This window comes from Saccostrea cucullata, unplaced genomic scaffold (genome assembly GCF_032062105.1).
Source record: "Saccostrea cucullata isolate Sc308-1 unplaced genomic scaffold, CSIRO_AGI_Scuc_v1 ctg8009, whole genome shotgun sequence".
Taxonomy (NCBI): Eukaryota; Metazoa; Mollusca; class Bivalvia; order Ostreida; family Ostreidae; genus Saccostrea; species Saccostrea cuccullata.
The window spans coordinates 1-10262 of record NW_026926858.1 but is presented as its reverse complement, the minus strand read 5'-3'; positions in this window follow the sequence as shown (position 1 = coordinate 10262).

Below are 10262 nucleotides of genomic sequence, written 5' to 3'. Positions count from 1 at the left end.
CATCGCTACTGTAAACAATTCATTCATCACGCCGAAAATGTTCATGATTCCGCTAAACTAAGAAAGTTTACACAGGGTTTATAATCTCATATCAAACATCAGACCTGTCCAATGAAGGAATGCTCGAGTTAAAGAGGAAAATTCAGGAATTATTTTGCGTCCGCCATATTTTGACCTGAACCTAGGCGACAATTTGTAATATTCTTACTATTTTCGTATTGACCAACTTCTGGAAATGACCTTTGTCCGGTCCATTTCTCCCGAACAGCTTAAGATATGAAAGCTTACTGTGTCGGATATCATAGATCATGACTTGAAGATGTGTCGAACAACATTTTGTCCGTCGTCAATTCTTCCGGTCGTCGCGAAAAAGGGGATTAAAAGTCGATTTTTTAAATTTCTTTGTCTTTCTTTCTATCTTTTTCTGTGATATTCATGGCATAAGTGAAGGCCCCTATTTGCTGATTTAACGTATAACCAGTTTCTTGATTTGATAAAGAAGAAATTAAATATCTTTGAATGTCTTAGAACTTTCGCAAGCGTAGGTTCAACGTTTTCTTAAACACTAAAAAATATTCATTTCATTTTCTCATTAATAGGCTGCGCAGGTAATACACATGGTGCCATTGTGCAGGTAAGGTCTTCCCCGTTATGGGGAATGGACCTGTAGAAAAACCTTCTCTGGTTCTGCAGAGTCGAGTTTTTAGCAAATTAAATGTATGAAACATATATCATGTGTGTGCATTTCATCCCCCGCCCCCCATTTTTTTTTTTTGAAAACTGTAAGAAACCTAGCCCCCACCTTTCTCATTATTGAAATGGATGCTAATTCCGCTTCAATGTTTTACATTCTACATAAAATGAGCATGACATTTATATAACAAGGCACTCTTCTTAAAGTTAAGAAAATGATAAGGCTTAATTCTATCTACAAAATAATAGTAATTTACAAGTCTATATTCAAGACAGACAGCCCCCCCCCCCCCCCGGAAGAGCGCAGCTAGGTAGAATTTGCAGATATAACATATACAACTTACAAGTAACGTTTTAAAAGTTTCATTCATAAAAAAATTAGGTCCCCTTATGTCATCTGATAATTAGCTATCATTCATTCTTCCTATGTTTTGTCTGTAGAATTTATAATTATTTCATTAATAAAAAATTATCTTGAGAAAATAAAGATTGTCAGCTGCATTTATTAGCATCTCGCATTTTCTTGTATATCTTTTACTTGCATTTGAATAATGTCATTAAATAAAATAAAAGAAATCAAACTCTATTTCCATCTCTTTTAATTCATTCATAAATCCTTGGATCCGCTCACAGCTGCGCGGTGGCCTCATCGCTACTGTAAACAATTCATTCATCACGCCGAAAATGTTCATGATTCCGCTAAACTAAGAAAGTTTACACAGGGTTTATAATCTCATATCAAACATCAGACCTGTCCAATGAAGGAATGCTCGAGTTAAAGAGGAAAATTCAGGAATTATTTTGCGTCCGCCATATTTTGACCTGAACCTAGGCGACAATTTGTAATTAAGGTCTTTCGTCTCCAACGGAAGACCTTCTTGTTATTCTTCGGTTTCTTTTTCCCTATTATTATTATTATTATTATTTTTTTTCTTACCGATTTTGTGCACGCGATTTCTCGGAAACGGCTGGACCGATTTTCACCAAACTTTCAGATCTGATAGATATTTATCTGAACCTTGTCGGAAATTTTTTATAAGTACGTCGTCACTTCCGGTCGTGATATATGGACGATTTTCTGATTTTTAGAGGGTCGGCTTGTCCTGAGATCTCCTCCTAAACGACTTTAGATATCGACTTGAGATTTTCAGTGAAGGTAAAGGAAGGATAGTAGATGTGACATTTTGCATATAGAGCTTTCCAGGTAAAAAGGCATCGACGCTCGCCTGGGCTCGAAAATTAAGCTCATACGCATCTCGCAAAAATTGATACGTTTTCTTTTATATCTTTTTACCTGTTAATATTTTGTTAAGACATATATAATAAAAAATGTGCAGTATAGTAAGACCTTTCATTTGGTATCAAGTAAATGGGGTAAGCCCTTCAAATTAGGGGCAAAGAGGGGCCAAAAGTCTCTCGTCTTTAACTTTTTTGTTTTTCAATATTTTAAAATTATATTAGTATAGTTGATAGAAACATTTCTTATTAGGCTGAATATATAATTCGTTTGTAAATTTATAAATTCAAACTCGAGATATTAACATTCAAAAATCTGAAGCGGGACCAAAATGGTGGCGGTCTCTGTCAATGCCGACATTTCGCAATAGCGGTTAACAGAGGCAACCGAGCGTTTGCTTGAACGAAAGTAACATAAAGAGCAATGAAATGTGTACGGATAATTGGATTGTCACGTCGTAGGTTCGTTGCAATTCTGTGTCAAACTACATTTATAATCCAAGGTCTACTTACAAGTCTTATTTAATTGGTTTTGGTTGTTTCTCAAAGTAGAAAAAGAAAAGAATTAATGTGCAAATTAAGTACTCATTGATGATATTATCTAAATCAAAAGAATTTAATCAAAAGAGAAAAGGCATGATTCCATGATGTTTTATCAAAGATCATAGTCAAAATCATATCTCATCTTATCGAAAATTCGGACGGAAGACCTACTCGTTGCTCGCAAGGAGATCGCATCTAGTTATTATTATTATTCTTTTTTTTGACAAAATTTTGTGCAGGCGATTTCTCAAAAACTATTCAGCGGTTTTTCATGAAACTTTCACAAAATATGTGTCATTATATGTAGTTGTTACATCCGAAGAGAAATTTGGAAAATTCGCTTCTGGTGCCAAGTTATGGACAATTTCCTGATTTTAAAATGCGATTTTGTCGCCCCTTTTTATCGAAAATGGCTAAGGATATGAACTGGAGACTTATTGAAGATGATAGATCATGACTTTGTGGTTTGCCGAATTGCCTTTTCGTGCGTCGTCAGTACTTCCGGTCGTTACGAATTGCAAACTTAAAAAAATCGTATTTTCTAACTTTTTTGTTTTTCATTATTTTTCATTTATATTTGGTATGGTAGTAGAAGCCCTCCGTATAATGCTTACTATTTAATTTGTTTGAATGTTGATAAATCTAAAGTCTAGATATTTGCATTCAAAAATCTGAAGCGGGTCCAAAATGGCGGCTGTCTCTGTCAACTCCGCCATTTCGCGAGTAGGGGTTTATGGAGGCAGCTGAGCGTTTGATTAAACCATTCTGACATAAGGAAATATGAAATGTAAAAAACTACTTCGACTCTCACGTAGTAGTGAAATGATTGGAGGAGTTACCTCCTGTTACTTGTTTATATTTTAATAGATAATCAATGTAAATATTGTAATTAATTGGTCAATTGACTAAAGAATTATACAAGTATTATTGATAAATGATGTTCTGTTAGAAAATAATAATAGTGTTGCCAAAAGAAAGACATTCTGTTTTATTTTATCAATATGATATCTGATAACTTATGATCATTGATTAAGTTGAGGTACAAGGGGACAGTACAGCCAACTGGCTTGTGCCTTCACTTTGGTACAGAAACCAATTGGTTTATCGATCAAATAGGATTGTGCAAAGTTGCCGTAGTCAGTGAATAGTTAAACTGTAGCTGTGTGACATTAGCTATAGGTTTGTCATTAGGACAGAGAAGCTCTTGCAAAGTTAAATCATACTGTGTAAGTATATTGTAGCCACTTGGCTAGAGTTATATAGGCAACTTGGTAAGATGTTAAAGGCTAAATCAAGAGGCACCAGGCAGATAGAATGATGTTGACTTATATAGTCAGTTGTACGAGTATAGTGAGGCAATTATCATATGGCACCACGCAGGTACCGGTATTAACTGAAGATATATAATTATACAAAGCACTTAGGTCATTTGATTTAAAGACACCAGGCAGGTGTCATATTATTATCTGTATATATTACATTCAATCATATCACCAGTAAAACTCGCTAATCCGAGCACGGACCTACTGACTGCTCAGATCCGACACGTTACAGTAGTACGTTGCAATTGAGTGTCAATCTTAAAACTTAATTTCCGTTTCACTGCTTTAGTGTAACTGGGCTAGATACGATATGTAATGTGTATAATGTGTTACATATACTTTCTTAACGTCAAAATAAAATAAAGGCGCTAAGAATGTTTTATTTTTAAAATCTAATTGATGCTATCATACCTATCAAATAGATCAGTCCAAAGAAAAGGCGCAAATATTTACCCGTGGCGTTTGGCGCGAAATTATGAATGCTTTTTATAATTCTTAGACAGGTGAACTGTTGCAAAAGTACCGTGGTATACACAAGTATATTTAGAGCAATACTCCCAATAGCTTAATGGTTAGCGCGTTGGGGATATAAAAGTAAAAAAAAAAAAGCGCATTGACGTTGGCGACATGGTTTCAATCCTCCTTGTGACCAAAATTTTGAATCTCTTTTCAGCTCGATTTTACGTGGGTTTCTTTTCCTAAAACGGACGGAAGACCTCTCGTTGCTCGCAACGAGTTTCAAATCTAGTTATTATTATTATTATTATTATGTTCCCCAAACGAAGTTGGGGAACATATTGTTTTTACTCTGTTTCTTATTATTATTCTTTTTTCTTCTTATTTCTTCTCCGGACTTTTTTGTCCGCGAGTGTTCTCAGAAACTGTTCACCCAACTGAGCTAAAACCTTTTTAGGGTTAATAGGTGTGTAGTGTAGGTGTGCGGAACAAAGGTCATTTTGCGCGCATACGCATGCACGTGCGTGCGCGTGATATGAGTGAAATGACTGATATACTTATTATAGCTATAACTTTCACATTTTTTTCTGAAATGATTTGAAACTCATTATATAAAGATATATTAATAGTGTAGATAAGGTGACACTGTCAAATTAGCACGAACTCACGCGCATGCACGTGCGCTTTGCTCTGATTGGCTGAAACAAAAATTTCAATATCTTCTCTGTTTTTTGACGAAATGCTTTGAAATTTAAAACTTAGGCATGCTTTAGGATATCCTACAATATGGTATATAAGAATTTTCATCAAATCACGCGCATGCACGTGCGCTGCAATCTGATTGGCTTAAACTTTAAATGGCTATAACTCCCTTGTTTTTCTACCAAACAGCATGGGATTTAGAACATAGACAAACATAATGGACTCCTAGAAGAAGGTATGGTCATCATAAACATGCTTGCACGTGCATGAACTTGCGCTTCGCTCTGATTGGCTGAAACAAAAATCTCAAATATCTTTTTTGTTTTTTGACGAAATGCTTTGAAATTTAAAACATAGGCATGCTTTAGGATATCCTACAATGTCATATATATTAATTTTCATCAAATCACGCACATGCACGTGCGCTGCAATCTGATTGGCTGAAACTTTAAATGGCTATAACTCCCTTGGTTTTCAACCAAACAGCATGGGATTCAGAACATAGATAGATATTATAGACTCCTATAACAGGGAATGGTCATCATGCACAGGCATGCACGTGCGTGCACGTGAAATGTGTTAAATTCTAAATACACTAGATTAAAGATATTTTTGGATAAAATGCTGTAATATTTAGTATATTAAAATATATCAATAGTGTAGACAAGATGATATGGTTATTACGCACATGCATTCAAATGCGCATGCGTGCAATGCTGAAATTGAATACTTCTGGTAAAACTTTGTTAAAGTCTTAAATGTATCGCGTTTGTCTTATTTAATGAAGCTTACAGGGAATAAGGCACCAAAAGGAAGTTGGGGAGCGTTTGGGGAACATCTGTAACGGTTCCCGTTACAATTAGCCCTAGTTATTATTATTTTTCTTCTTCTTCTTCCTGGAACTTTTTTGTCCGGGAATGATCTTGTAAACTGTTCGTCCGATGTAGGTAAAACCTTTTTAAGGTTAGTAGACATGTTATGTAGATTTGCGGAATCAAGGTCATTTTGCGCGCACGTGCTTGCAAGAGCGTGCACGTGCAACACGTGAAATGACCAATATAGTAGATATAGCCACAACTGTTCTATTTTTAGATGAAATGCTTTGAAACTCATAATGTGAGGATATATTAGTAGTATAGACATGACGACATGGTGAAAATAGCAAGATCTCACGCGCATGCACGTGCACTTCGCTCTGATTGGCTGCAACTAAAGTCTCAATATCTTTCTTGTTGTTTGACGAAATCCTTTGAAATTTTGAACATAGCCATGCATTAGGATATCCTACAACATGAAATAAAGCAATTATCATGAAAACACGTGCATGCACGTGCGTTGCAATCTGATTGGCTGAAACTTTAAACAGCTATAACTCCCTTGGTTTTCAACCAAACAGGATGGGATTTGGAACATAGATAGATATAATGGACTTCTACAAGTAGGTATGGTCACCATGCACATGCATACACATGCGTGTACATGTGCTGCAATCTGATTGGCTGAAAGTTTAAACAGCTATAACTCCCTTAGTTTTCACCCAAACGGGGTGGAATGTAAACATAGATAGATGTAATGGACTTCTACAAGAAGGTATGGTCACCTTGCTCATGTATACACATGCGTGCACGTGAAATGAGTAAAATCAAACATACACTTGAATGAGTGTATTTTTAAAATAATTTTGGATTAAATACTTTAATATTCAGTGTATTAAAAATATAGATTGTGTAGACAAGATGATATGGTCATGACGCAAATGCATTCACATGTGCACGCGTGCAATGCTAAAGTTTAAATGATTTTTGTACACTTCTTTGTAAATGTTGTTAAAATCTCAGATGCATAGAGTTTGTCTTATTTAATGAAGCTTACAGGGAATATGGCACCAAAAGGTAGTTGGGGAGCGTTTGGGGAACATCTGTAACGGTCCCCGTTACAATTAGCACTAGTTATTATTATTATTATTATTATTCTTTTTTCTTCTTATTTCTTCTCCGGTACTTTTTTGTCCGGAAGTGTTCTCAGAAACTGTTCACCAAACTAAGTTAAAACCTTTTTAGGGTTAGTAGGCATGTTGTGTAGATGTGCCGAACGAAGGTCATTTTGCGCGCATTCGCATGCACGTGCGGGCGCGTGCAATGAGTAAAATGACTGATATATTTAATATGGTTGTAACTTCTATATTTTTTGATAAAATGTTTTGAAACTCATTATATAAAGATATATAAGTTGTGTAGATAAGATGACATGGTCAAATTTGCATGAACTCACGCGCATGCACGTGCGCTTTGCTCTGATTGGCTGAAACAGAAATCTCAATATCTTTTCTGTTTTTTTACAAAATGCTTTGAAATTTAAAACATAAGCATACTTTAAGATGTCCTACAATATGATATATAATAATTGTCATTAAAATACGCGCATGCACGTGCGCTGCAATCTGATTGGCTTAAACTTTAAATGGCTATAACTCCCTTGTTTTTCAACCAAACAGGATGGGATTAAGAACATATAGAGACATAATGGACTCCTACAAGAAGGTATGGTCATCATGCACGTGCGTGCACGTGCAAATGACATGTAGTGTAGACAAGATGATATCGTCATTACGCTCATGCAATCACACGCGCACGCCTGCATTGCTTAAATTTGAAATACTTGGTATACTTTTGGAAAAACGTTGTTTACGTCTTAAATGCATAGATTTTGCCTTCTTTAATGAAACTTACAGGGAATATGGCACGAGAAGGGAGTTGGGGAGCGTTTGGGGAACATCTGTAACGGTTCCCGTTACAATTAGCACTAGTTATCTTCCATCTTCAGCGGAAGACCTTATTGTTTTCTTATTTCTTTTCCACTATTTTTATTATTATTGTTTTTTTTTCTTACCGATTTTGTACGCGCGATTTCTCGAGAACGGCTCGATTGATTTTCATGAAACTTTCAGGTCTGATAGAACATCAAAAAATCTAGATATATATTTTTTTATTTTGATGACGTCACTTCCGGTTTTTTTCTGCGATTTAGTTATTTTTAGAGGGTCATTTTGTCCGGCAGTTTTCTCAAAAAGCACTTAACACAGAAGCTTGAAATTTTCAGTGATGCTAGAGCAACTTTTGGAGAAGTGCACTAAGTATATCACAACTACCGGAAGTAAGAAGCGCCGACGCTCGCTATGGCCCGAAAATAGTCCTATCAAGAATTTCAAAATTTTAAGCACTTTTTCAACGATAACTTTTTACCTAGAAATATTTTGTTAAAACATGTAGAACAAAAAAGGTGTAGAATTTCAAGATCTTTCAAATGACATCTTGGAAAAAGGGCTACTTTAAATGGGAAAAGTTTTTCCTTTATATCTCAAAAAGTATTGAGAATTTGTGATACGTCAAAGAAGCAAAATTGTTCAAAATGTCAAGCCTAATCTATTGAAGTCGTCAAAATACGTCCAGTGTCGTCACTTCCGGTCAAACCGGAAGTAGTCGGAAAACGCGTATTTTTGCCGTTCTTGACAAGTTTTCTGGTAATATATGTCTCTGGGAGCATTATAATTAATGAAAAATGGCTTATTTTTGCAATAATTAACATGGATTTAGAGGAATCAAACCTTTTTTGGACGTTATTTCTCATTTCTGTTAAAAATGAAAGCCACTTCCGGTCAAACATGACGGAAGACCTACTGTTTTTGCAACGAGCTGTTTCTATTATTATTATTTTTCTTCTTCTTCTTCCTGGGTACTTTTTTGTCCGGGAGTGATCTTTTAAACTACACATCCGACTTAGGTAAAACCTTTTTAGGGTCAGTAGACATGTTATGTAGATTTGCGGAACAAAGGTCATTTTGCGCGCACGTGCTTGCAAGAGCGCGCACGTGCAACACGTGAAATGACCGATTTAATTGATATAGGCGTAACTTTTTACCTTTTTGATGAAATGCTTTGAAACTCATAATATAAGGATATATTAGTAGCGTAGACAATATGACATGGTCAAAATAGCAAGATCTCACGCGCATGCACGTGCGCTTCGCTCTGATTGGCTGAAACTAAAGTCTCCATATCTTTCTTGTTTTTTGATGAAATCCTTTGAAATTTTGAACATAGCCATGGAATAGGAAATCCTACAACATGGTATACAGCAATTATCATGAAAACACGTGCATGCACGTGCGCTACAATCTGATTGGCTTAAACTTTAAATAGCTATAACTCCCTTGGTTTTCAACCAAACAGGATGGGATTTGGAACATAGATAGATATAATGGACTTCTACAAGAAGGTATGGTCACTATGCACATGCATACACGTGCGTGTACGTGTGCTGCAATCTGATTGGCTGAAACTTTAAACAGCTAAAACTCCCTTGGTTTTCAACCAAACGGGATGGGATTTAGAACATAGATAGATGTAATGGACCTCTACAAGAAGGTATGGTCACCATGCTCATGTATGCATGTGCGTGCACGTGAAATGAGTAAAATCAAAAATACACTTGAATGAGCGTATTTTTTAATACTTTTGGATTAAATACTTTAATATTGTGTAGACAAGATGATATGGTCATAACGCACATGCATTCACATGCGCACGCGTGCATTGCTCAAATTTGAATGAACTTGATACACTTTTGGGTAAACGTTTTAAAGTCTCAAATGTATAGAGTTTGTCTTATTTAATGAAGATTACAGGGAATATGGCACCAAATGGGCATTGGGGAGCGTTTGGGGAACATCTGTAACGGTCCCCGTTACAATTAGCACTAGTTTTCTGTCTTTTTTGCTTCAAATTACCTCCCTTTGGTATAGCTCTCTAACATAGGAGGAATAAACGGTAGTTTGCTTACATTGTTTTCAATAACAGTTTACAGAAGACTAGAAGAAAATTACAAACTTGGAGCAGTCTGAGCCTCAGTTTTGGCGTTTTCATGAGTCTTAATTACGGTTAGTGACTGAATTTTTTACAATTTACCATTACAACAGTTTCTGAAGAATTTATAACAGAAATTAACCATGCAGGAAAATATGTTACACTTGGCAAGTGTTTTTTTTTTTGCACATTTCAATTTAATTCTGATGGATTTATATGTTAGCATTACTTTAGTATTTTATAACTAAAAAGAAAAGATTATGCATGGCCTGAGGAACCAAGAGGAGGGGGTATGCCCCTCCTTCCCCTCCCCGATAATATTGCCGATATTAAACTATATAATATGATAATTAAAATGAAATTAAATTCCCCAATTTAGATTGTTTCTGCGGGCCGAACGTGAAAAAGTTGGTCATGATCAGTTACATAACTGTATCCCAAATTATAA